This window comes from Ascaphus truei, chromosome 12, assembly GCF_040206685.1.
Source record: "Ascaphus truei isolate aAscTru1 chromosome 12, aAscTru1.hap1, whole genome shotgun sequence".
Taxonomy (NCBI): Eukaryota; Metazoa; Chordata; class Amphibia; order Anura; family Ascaphidae; genus Ascaphus; species Ascaphus truei.
Window position 1 is genome coordinate 40,263,351 of NC_134494.1, and position 12,004 is coordinate 40,275,354.

Below are 12,004 nucleotides of genomic sequence, written 5' to 3' on the forward strand. Positions count from 1 at the left end.
CTGCCCCCCTGTATCCCATCTCACCTGTCCCCCTGTATCCCACCTCACCTGTCCCCCTGTATCCCACCTCACCTGTCCCCTATACCTCACCTCACCTGTCCCCTATACCCCACCTCACCTTTCCCCTATACCCCACCTCACCTGTCCCCTATACCTCACCTGTCCCCTATACCCCACCTCACCTGTCCCCTATACCCCACCTCACCTGTCCCCTATATCCCACCTCACCTGTCCCCTATACCCCACCTCACCTGTCCCCTATACCCACTTCACCTGTCCCCTATACCCCACCTCACCTGTCCCCTATACCCCACCTCACCTGTCCCCTATACCCCACCTCACCTGTCCCCTATACCCCACCTCACCTGTCCCCTATACCCCACCTCACCTGTCCCCTATACCCCACCTCACCTGTCCCCTATACCCACCTCACCTGTCCCCTATACCCCACCTCACCTGTCCCTTATACCCCACCTCACCTGTCCCCTATACCCCACCTCACCTGTCCCCTATACCCCACCTCACCTGTCCCATCCCGCCCCCAGTCACTCACCTCACTGCCAGAATCGGGCTTTTAGTCACGGCCGTTATGCCGGGACAAAGTCAGCGCCGGCATTTGGGCAGGAGGGAGCCGCCGCTCCTCCGCTGGAGACTCCGCCGCCGGCCGTTTCGACAATGGTAAGTTAATTTAAGGGGTATTAGCGGTTAGGTTTTTAAGGTACGGAATCAGGGCGAGGCGTTTCCAGGAGGGTTAAGGTGTGGCGTTTCCGGGCGAGGCGTTTCCAGGTGGGTTAGGGCGAGGCGTATCCAGGCGGGTTAGGGCGAGGCGTTTCAGAGCGAGGCGTTTCAGGGCGGGTTAGGGCGAGGCGTTTCAGGGCGAGGCGTTTCAGGGCGAGGCGTATCCAGGCGGGTTAGGGCGAGGCGTTTCAGAGCGAGGCGTTTCCAGGTGGGTTAGGGCGAAGCGTATCCAGGCGGGTTAGGGCGAGGCGTTTCAGGGCGGGTTAGGGCGAGGCGTTTCAGGGCGGGTTAGGGCGAGGCGTATCCAGGCGGGTTAGGGCGAGGCGTTTCAGGGCGGGTTAGGGCGAGGCGTTTCAGGGCGGGTTAGGGCGAGGCGTTTCAGGGCGGGTTAGGGCGAGGCGTTTCAGGGCGGGTTAGGGCGAGGCGTATCCAGGCGGGTTAGGGCGAGGCGTTTCAGGGCGGGTTAGGGTGAGGCGTTTCAGAGCGAGGCGTTTCCAGGTGGGTTAGGGCGAAGCGTATCCAGGCGGGTTAGGGCGAGGCGTTTCAGGGCGGGTTAGGGTGAGGCGTTTCAGAGCGAGGCGTTTCAGGGCGGGTTAGGGCGAGGCGTTTCCGGGCGGGTTAGGGCGAGGCGTTTCAGGGCGGGTTAGGGTGAGGCGTTTCAGAGCGAGGCGTTTCAGGGCGGGTTAGGGCGAGGCGTATCCAGGCGGGTTAGGTTGAGGCGTTTCAGGGCAGGTTAGGGTGAGGCGTTTCAGGGCGGGTTAGGGCAAGGCGTTCCCAGGCGGTTAGGGCGAGGCGTTTCAGGGCGGGTTAGGGCGAGGCGTTTCAGAGCGAGGCGTTTCCAGGCGGGTTAGGTTGAGGCGTTTCAGAGCGAGGCGTTTCCAGGCGGGTTAGGGCGAGGCGTTTCAGAGCGAGGCGTTTCCAGGCGGGTTAGGGCGAGGCGTTTCAGAGCGAGGCGTTTCCAGGCGGGTTAGGGCGAGGCGTTTCAGAGCGAGGCGTTTCCAGGCGGGTTAGGGCGAGGCGTTCCCAGGCGGTTAGGGCGAGGCGATTCAGGGCGGGTTAGGGCGAGGCGTTTCCGGGCGCGTTAGGGCGAGGCGTTTCAGGGCGGGTTAGGGCGAGGCGTTTCAGGGCGGGTTAGGGCGAGGCGTTTCAGGGCGGGGCGTTTCAGGGCGGGTTAGGGCGAGGCGTTTCAGGGCGGGTTAGGGCGAGGCGTTTCAGGGCGAGGCATTTCAGGGCGGGTTAGGGCGAGGCGTTTCAGTGCGGGTTAGGGCGAGGCGTTTCAGGGCGGGTTAGGGCGAGGCGTTTCAGGGCGGGTTAGGGCGAGGCGTTTCAGGGCGGGTTAGGGTGAGTCGTTTCAGGGCGAGTTAGGGTGAGGTGTTTCAGGACGAGTTAGGGTGAGGCGTTTCAGGGTGAGACGTTTCCGGGCGGGTAAGGGTGAGGCGTTTCAGGACGAGTTAGGGTGAGGCGTTTCAGGGTGAGGCGTTTCCGGGCAGGTTAGGGTGAGGCGTTTCAGGGTGAGGCGTTTCCGGGCAGGTTAGGGTGAGGCGTTTCAGGGTGAGGCGTTTCCGGGCGGGTTAGGGTGAGGCGTTTCAGGGTGAGGCGTTTCCGGGCAGGTTAGGGTGAGGCGTTTCCGGGCGGGTTAGGGTGAGGCGTTTCAGGGCGGGTTAGGGTGAGGCGTTTCAGGGTGGGGCGTTTCCGGGCAGGTTAGGGCGAGGCGTTTCATGGCGGGTTAGGGCGAGGCGTTTCAGGGTGGGGCGTTTCCGGGCAGGTTAGGGCGAGGCGTTTCATGGCGGGTTAGGGCGAGGCGTTTCAGGGTGGGGCGTTTCCGGGCAGGTTAGGGCGAGGCGTTTCATGGCGGGTTAGGGTGAGGCGTTTCAGGGTGGGGCGTTTCCGGGCAGGTTAGGGCGAGGCGTTTCATGGCGGGTTAGGGCGAGGCGTTTCAGGGTGGGGCGTTTCCGGGCGGGTTAGGGTGAGGCGTTTTCGGGCGTGTTAGGGTGAGGCGTTTTCGGGCGTGTTAGGGTTAGGCGTTTCCGGGCGGGTTAGGGTGGGAGTAGTGTTAAGATTAGTTTTTTTTTAGGGTAAGGTAAGAGACTTACCTTAGCGCGAAACGGCCGGCGGAGAGATGTCTCTGCGACGAGCCGAGTGGCGGCTAAACGCCGACCGTGACTTCGTGGTAGCAAAATGGCCGCGACGAAATGTCCTAGATCGCTCACTGTCCCCTATACCCTTACTGCACCTTATACCCCTCACAGCCCCCTATACCCCCTCACCTCACTGACCCCTATACCCCTCACCTAACTGCCTCATATACCCCTCACCTCAATGCCCCATATACCCTCACTGCCCCCTATACCTCCTCACCTCACTGCCCCCTATACCCTCTCACCTCACTGATCCCTATACCCCCTCACCTCACTGACCCCTATACCCCCTCACCTCACTGCCCCTATACCCCCTCACCTCACTGCCCCCTATACCCCCTCACCTCACTGCCCCCTATACCCCCTCACCTCACTGCCCCCTATACCCCCTCACCTCACTGCCCCCTATACCCCCTCACCTCACTGCCCCCTATACCCCCTCACCTCACTGCCCCCTATACCCCCTCACCTCACTGCCCCCTATACCCCCTCACCTCACTGCCCCCTATACCCCCTCACCTCACTGCCCCCTATACCCCCTCACCTCACTGCCCCCTATACGCCTCACCTCACTGCCCCATATACCCCCTCACCTCACCTCACTGCCCGCTATACCACCTCACCTCAATGACCCCTATACCCGATCACCTCACTGACCCCTAAACCCCCACACCTCACTGCCCCCTATATCCCCTCACCTCATTGCCCCATATACCCCCTCACTTCACTGCCGAATATACCTTCACTACCCCGTATACCCACACAGCCCCTATACACCCTCACCTCACTGCCCCTATACCTCCTCACCTCACCGCCCCCTATACCCCTTCACCTCACTGCCCCCTATACTCCTTCACAGCCCCCTATACCCCCTCACCTCACTGCCCCTATACTCCTTCACAGCCCCCTATACCCTCACCTCACCGCCCCCTATACCACCTCACCGCCCCTACACCCCTCACAGACCCCTATACCCACTCACTGCCCCTGTACCTCCTCACCTCACTGCCCCCTATACTCCTTCACAGCCCCCTATACCCCTTCACAGCCGCCTATACCCCTTCACAGCCCCCTATACCCCCTCACCTCACTGCCCCTATACTCCTTCACAGCCCCCTATACCCTCACCCTATACCTTCACCTCACCGCCCCCTATACCACCTCACCGCCCCTACACCCCTCACAGACCCCTATACCCACTCACTGCCCCTGTACCTCCTCACCTCACTGCCCCTATACCACTTCACAGCCCCCCGATACCCCTTCACAGCCCCCCGATACCCCCTCACAGCCCCCCGATACCCCCTCACAGCCCCCGATACCCCTTCACAGCCCCTCGATACCCCTTCACAGCCCCCGATACCCCTTCATTTCACAGCCCCCTATACCCCCCCACAGCCCCCTATACCAGCTCCTCACTGCCCCCTATACCAGCTCCTCACTGCCCCCTATAACCTTACTGCCCCATATACCCCCTCACTGCCCTCTATACCTCCTCAACTCACTGCCCCTATACCCCCCTCACCTCACTGCCTCCAATAACCCCTCACTGCCCCCTATACCCTCACCTCACTGCCCCCTATACCCTCACCTCACTGCCCCCTATACGCCTTCACCTCACTGCCCCCTATACGCCTTCACCTCACTCCCACTATACCCCTTCACAGCCCCCTACACCCCCTCACGTCCCTATAGCCCCTATATATCTTCACTGCACTTACCCCTATACCCCCTCACCCCTCCTGCCCCTATACCCCCTCAACCCTCTTGCCCCTATACCCCCTCATCTCACTGCATCCTATACCCTCACCCCTATGGCTCCCCTATACCCCTCACCTCACTTACCCCTATACACACTCACCCCTCCTGCCCCTATACCCCTTCACCCCACTGCCTCCTATACCCCCTTACCCCTCCTGCCCCCTATACCCCTTCACCTCACTGCCCCCTATGCCCACTCACCTACGCCTATACCCCCTCACCTCACCTGCCCGTATAGCGCCTCACCTCACTTCCCCCTATACCCAGGCACCCCTCCTGCCCCCTATACCCCTTCACCTCACCGCCTCCTATACCCACTCACCTCACTGCCCCCTTTACCCACTTACCCCTATACCCATCCACTTCACTGCCCTTTATACCCATCCACCTCACTGCACCCTATACTAACTCACCTCACTGCCCCCTATACCCATTCCCCTCACTGCCCTTTATACCCATTCACCTCACTGCCCTTTATACCCATTCACCTCACTGCCCCCTATACTAACTCACCTCTCTGCCCTCTATACCCATTCCCCTCACTGCCCTTTATACCCATTCACCTCACTGCCCTTTATACCCACTCACCTTACTGCCCCTTATACCCACTCAACTTACTGCCCATTATACCCACTCACCTTACTGCCCCTTCTACCCATTCTCCTTTCTGCCCCTTACACTCCCTCGCCCCTATACCCATTCTCCTTACACCCCCTCACCGCCCCCTATACCCATTCTCCTTACTGCCCCTTATACCCACTCACCTTACTGCCCCTTATACCCATTCTCCTTACTGCCCCTTACACCCCCTCGCCTCACTGCCCCTTACACCCCCTCACCTCACTGCCCCCTATACCCCCTCACCGCCCCCTATACCCATTCTCCTTACTGCCCCTTATACCCACCCATTCTCCTTACTGCCCCTTATACCCCCTCACGACCCTATACCCATTCCCTTCACCTCACCTCACTGCCCCCTATACTCCCTAACGACCCCCCCTGCCCCCTATAACTTCTCACCTCCCTGACCCCTCCCTATAATCCCTAAACTCCCCGGCCCCTTCCCACCTCCTCCCTGCCCTGATAATTTTAAGACCCGCTGGGGGGTATAAAGAGGATTCCCGTTACCGCTCTCAGTCCTCCTCTCGGTCCCTGCCATCACCAGCCGCCTCCGCCCTCTCCCCTCCAGGTCCCTGCCATCAACCCCCGCCCTCTCTCCTCCCCTCTCCTAGCCACGTGTCACCTCCCCCGGAACCACTACGGTGGTGCCACAGCGCTCGGGGGACGGCTTGGTAAGTGGTGTTTCCGGCTGCAGCCTCGTGGGGGAGTGTAAATAAAAGGGTACATTTCCGGGACAGCTGTATTAGTGTTACTTGGGTCATCAAATGACACCCAATTCACTAGGAACTCATTACTGTACAACCAAGTGATCTCCTGATTCATTATTAATAATGACTGTGATTATATCCGGGGTTAGAACTGCCCAGGATACAGATGGCTGGGATTTGGGTGTTTGCACAAAGAAAACAATGTAATGGAAACATGTTGCCTCTTCTCGGTGACACTCACGTCGCGGTTGGGCAGTCTTCTCATTAGTGATACATGATAACAGCACTGTTATGGTATGAATAATGCCTTTCTGGCAGTGATTGAGACTGAGAGTCCCATAACATGGTCTGTGTCGCTGAGCAGAACACACAGAAAATGTGTGGCTCTGTGTGTGGCTCTGTGTTTGGCTCTGTGGGTCAGTGGCTCTGTGTGTGTGTGTGTGGCTCTGTGTGTGGGTGTGGCTCTGTGTGTGGGTGTGGGGGGCAGTGGCTCTGGGTGTGTGGGGGTCATGACAACGGGACGCATTATGGCGCCGAGGCATCACGTGATGCCACATTGTCATGGCAACATGTCACCGCCTAATGTCAGTGTCTCGATGTCATGGCAACGGGGGGTGTCACGTGATGTAATTTGTTTTATAAATAAATTTTTTTATGTGTCCCGGTTTTTCATTTTGAAAATCTGGTCACCCTAACATTATGGGCTGTCTGCTTCCTATGGTGAACCTAACCCAATATCTCTATATTAACGTGAACATTTTTGCCGCTATTACTTGTGTAACCCGGTCCCCTCCGGTCTCCCGTTTCCCCCCTTACCTCTGTTGCCACGAGGGATGTTGCAGGGAGGTATAGGAGGCGACGGGCTCGCCGGCGGCTCCCTCTGCAGGGCGGTGCCATGTTTGGTTGTGTGTGTGCGGAGGCGCAGAAGAGTTGCAGCGGCCATGACAGTGTCGCGCATGTGCAAAATAGTAGGCGCACGCGGCTGCAATAGAATAGAGGCTCTGCGGGGACTACAAGCCCCATAATGCATAGGGGCAGGCAGTCAGCTGACTACACACAGCCAATAGGGCTGCAAGGGCCTCTTGCTCCAGGAAGATACAGTTCGCGCGCTGGGAGGTCATAGGTCAGTTGGGATCCAGACAGAGAGGGTGTAGGTAGGGTCCATGGAGCAGTGCTCCTTTGGACTAGGCCAGGTACCCCCCCAAGGTCCCAGATAGATCCCCTGAGCCCCAGTAGATACTGTGAACATCTCATACTGTAGGGAAAGGCCCTCAGATAGGGACTCTCTCCACAGTACTAATAGTGAGAGATATGCTGCTGGACATTGCCTGAAGAAGAAGTGCGACCTGTTGCAAGGGAGCAGACCAAGACTCATGGATAGAGACTATTTATAGGGGTAACATCCAACGGGAGGCCCCTCCAGAGGCATCCGCCAAAGGATTCATCCAGGAAAGGAGCAGCAGATTGCGGCATGAAACCACGTAGCCGATCTGAGGAGTTCTACTATTTGTCCTGGTCTGGACTAAGACCAGGGGGGTATTAACCAAGTGCACGAATGGGCCCCAACACACGGAAGCGCGCTATCCCACACACACTCTTTGAGCTTGTAGTTGCTGCAGGGACAGGCCCAGTAGTTGGGAACACTGCCCCTGTGGTTCAAGTGTGAGGGACGCAGCCAGAACGCAGCGGAGACCTTGCATCCGGTGGTGTGGGACCAGATCACCACACCAAGAGAGAGACTATTACGGTGGGACCCTCCAGCTGGACACCACCCCACGTGGAGGCAGACTCATCACTGATGACGACGACAGCGTGGGACCGGACGGCCCCTTGTCTTCAGTCGGCGCTACCGTGTGCTGGAGTACCCGGCATATATCACACCTACAAGTGCACCAACTTTAACACGCGCTGGTGGGCAGCGCTGTCACACATACTTTGGGTGGGCTCTCTTGTGGACACCAGGGTGGTTGGGTGCCCAAGGGCACCTCAGTACGTTGGGGTATATCCCATCAGAGTGTGGACACTGTTGGAGGGCACTGTGGGGTTACGGCCTTGCGTGGCCTATTTGGTGTGGAGGTGTGGTATTGTTATTACTTTTGCATATGCATACAGTAAACTGTTATCTTTATCAGTGTGTATTATTGCATTGGGTCCTGTGACGGGGTTATCCAACATAGTAGGATCCCGCACAGGTGGAGGCGCTGTCACCAGACGGATCAGGTACACCCCAGGCTCCCAGCAGTGGAGGTTCAGGCCTCCTGTGCGCTACAGGTAATGCACCACACACCCCGTAGCCGCCATATCTCCCAGGGGTGGGGGAAAGTGCGCTACATGTCATTTACAGTTATGTGAAAAAGAAAGTACACCCTCTTTCAATTCTATGATTTTACATATCAGGACATAATAACAATCATCTGTTCCTTAGCAGGTCTTAAAATTAGGTAAATACAACTTCAGATGAACTACTGTACAACACATGACATATTACACCGTGATTTATTTAAAAAAATAAAGCCAAAATGGAGAAGCCATGTGGGAAAAACTAAGTATACCTTATGATTCAATAGCTTGTAGAACCACCTTTAGCAGCAATAACTTGAAGTAATCGTTTTCTGTATGACTTTATCAGTCTCTCACATCGTTGTGGAGGAATTTTGGCCCACTCTTCTTTACAACGTTGCTTCAGTTCATTGAGGTTTGTGGGCATTTGTTTATGCACAGCTCTCTTAAGGTCCAGCCACAGCATTTCAATCGGGTTGAGGTCTGGACTTTGACTGGGCCATTGCAACACCTTGATTCTTTACTTTTTCAGCCATTCTGTTGTAGATTTGCTGGTGTGCTTGGGATCATTGTCATGACCCAATTTCGGCCAAGCTTTAGCTGTCGGAAAGATGGCCTCACATTTGACACTAAAATACTTTGGTATACAGAGGAGTTCATGGTCGACTCAATGACTGCAAGGTTCCCAGGTCCTGTGGCTGCAAAACAAGGCCAAATAATCACCCCTCCACCACCGTGCTTGACAGTTGGAATGAGGTGTTTATGCTGATATGCTGTTTGGTTTTTGCCAAACGTGGCGCTGTGCATTATGGCCAAACATCTCCACTTTGGTCTCGTCTGTCCAAAGGACATTGTTCCAGAAGTCTTGTGGTTTGTTCAGATGAAACTTTGCAAACCTAAGCCATGCTGCCATGTTCTTTTTAGAGAGAATAGGCTTTCTCCTGGCAACCCTTCCAAACAAACCATACTTGTTCAGTCTTTTTTCTAATTGTACTGCCATGAACTTTAACATTTAACATGCTGAGGCCTGTAGAGTCTGAGATGTAACTCCTTGGTTTTTTTGCAATTTCGCTGAGCATTGCACGGTCTGACCATGGGGTGAATTTGCTGGGACATCCACTCCTGGGAAGTTTTGCAACTGTCTTGAATGTTTTCCACTTTTGAATAATCTTTCTCACTGTAGAATGATGGACTTTAAATAGTTTGGAAATGGCTTTATAATCCTTCCCAGATTGATGGGCAGCAACAATTGCTTCTCTAAGATCATTGCTGATGTCTTTCCTCCTTGCCATTGTGTTACCACACACCTGAATGCTCCAGACCAGCAAACTGCTAAAACTTCGGCTTTTATAGAGGTGGTCACACTTGCTGATGATCAATTAATCAAGGGCATTTGATTAGCAGCACCTGTCTGCTACTTAGCATCTTAATTCCTATGGAAGCAGTAAGGGTGTACTTCGTTTTTCACACATGGCTTCTCCATTTTGGCTTTATTTTTGTTAAATCATGACACGGTGTAATATGCCATGTGTTGTTGTTCATCTGAGGTTGTATTTACCTAATTTTAAGACCTGCTAAGGAACGGATGATTGTTATTATGTCCTGATATGTAACACCATAGAATTCAAAGAGGGTGTACTTTCTTTTTCACACAACTGCATGTAACTTTTCTTATTTGAGAAACAGGGAGATGAAATTCCATTTTCCATTACGGATCAAGGAGATACAAGGGTTAATTTGTCCTTGTGTATTCTTCAGCACAGGGGTGCTCAACTGCAGTTCTCAAGCACCCCCAACAGGTCAGGTTCTCAGGCTATCACTGCTTCAGCACAGGGGAGCTCAACTCCAGTCCTCAAGCCTCCCCCAACTGGTCAGGTTCTCAGGATATCCCAGCTTCAGCACAGGTGGCTCCGGTATTTCTCTTTTTGGAACGGAGGTGCCATTTTGCCAAAGCAGAGAATGAATTCTGACTCACAAGGTTTAGCAGCGTCCTCAGGAGAGCACAAAAGCCAACGCTTCGCCCTGAAATCTCACTGACGGCACCCGGGGACTTACTAAGCAATGCTAAGATACAGGGAACCATACACCCCATTCACTTCAATGAGCCGTTTAGTACCAGGGCGTGCCATGCGGCTTCTCCAAAAATACTGGACACAATGGTGAAAGGTGCGACACTCGAGACACACACCTCTCACCTCACTCCGCTCCATGCTGTTTCCTCCTCTCCTTGGCACCATCCCCAGGCTCCTGATACCTCCTCCTGATTAGTTGCTGCTGGGTAATGCAGCCAATGAGGATGAAGGAAGCTGCCCAGCCCCCTATCAGCAGCCCTGCTCTCTCGCTGCTCTGGGAAATCTCGCGGCCCCCCAAGTCGGTCAGGTCCCATGTCCAGAGAGGCAATACCGGTATACACATACATGTCCAGAGAGGTAATACCGGTATACACATACATGTCCAGAGAGGTAATACCGGTATACACATACACGCCCAGAGAGGTAATACCGGTATACACATACACGCCCAGAGAGGTAATACCGGTATACACATACACGTCCAGAAAGGAAATACCGGTATACACATACACGCCCAGAGAGGTAATACCGGTATACACATATACGCCCAGAGAGGTAATACCGGTATACACATACACGCCCAGAGAGGTAATACCGGTATACACATCCACGCCCAGAGAGGTAATACCGGTATACACATACACACCCAGAGAGGTAATACCGGTATACACATACACGCCCAGAGAGGTAATACCGGTATACACATACACGCCCAGAGAGGTAATACCGGTATACACATACACTCCCAGAGAGGTAATACCGGTATACACATACACGCCCAGAGAGGTAATACCGGTATACACATACACTCCCAGAGAGGTAATACCGGTATACACATACACGCCCAGAGAGGTAATACCGGTATACACATACACACCCAGAGAGGTAATACCGGTATACACATACACGCCCAGAGAGGTAATACCGGTATACACATACACGCCCAGAGAGGTAATACCGGACACATCCACGCCCAGAGAGGCAATACCGGACACATACATGTCCAGAGAGGTAATACCGGACACATACATGTCCAGAGAGGTAATACCGGGCACATACATGTCCAATATTACCCCTCATTTTATACAGGACAGTCCGGTTCAACACTGGACACCTAGTGACCCTACTACTGTAAATATGGCCCTGGACTCACTGAACCAGTTGTTTCTTAGGGAGTGCAGTAGCAGGTAGTGTCCACATGGGGGCACTGGTGTGTAAGACTTGCTGCATCAGATCCATAGAAGGTGCTAAGCTTGCGCATGCTTTTACACCCACTCACAAGTCTGGGAGCGGAGGCTGCTAAGTTGCTAATGTTTCGCCCCCTGTTTGTGGATCTGGGCCATAATGCGTTATTCATTTCCAGTGTGAGTTTGGCACGAGAATTGCTGCGCGCACAGGCCAGCTCTCATTCCTCAAAGGTCTGACTGGGTCAGGCTGAGGCCCCGGTGTCCGCACGCGGTCCTGCCGGGCTGGCGGGCCGTGCAGCTGCGATGAGCTGCAGGGGGAAAGACGGGGGGCGCGGCCATGATGTCACCCGGCAGGTTCGCCCTCATTGGCTGACACGCCCGGGGGGGGGGCGTGACAAACGCTCAGTCGCATGTCCTGAACACAGTTTTGAGCGCGGCGGACGAGGCAGGTAGCGAGCCCGGCCCCAGTGCGGGGCGGTTCTTGTCCCTGCGCGCGCTGC

At 55.1% G+C, this 12,004-nt stretch overlaps 1 protein-coding gene across 7 annotated transcripts in view; it reads right to left on the reverse strand.

Moving 5' to 3' along the window:
* SLC39A13 (solute carrier family 39 member 13) overlaps positions 1-12,004 on the reverse strand; it is a 128,817-nt gene that overhangs the window by 12,735 nt on the left and 104,078 nt on the right. For 3 of the 7 annotated variants that reach the window (XM_075567470.1, XM_075567468.1, XM_075567467.1), the window contains exon 1: positions 5,766-5,860. The exons of 1 other annotated variant lie outside the window; for it this stretch is intronic. The gene's annotated coding sequence lies outside the window, so the exon portion shown is untranslated. Of the gene's footprint in view, positions 1-553; positions 867-2,831; positions 2,977-5,765; positions 5,861-12,004 lie in introns of those variants that run through there. 3 more of the 7 variants (XM_075567469.1, XM_075567472.1, XM_075567473.1) reach the window with 3 other exon arrangements.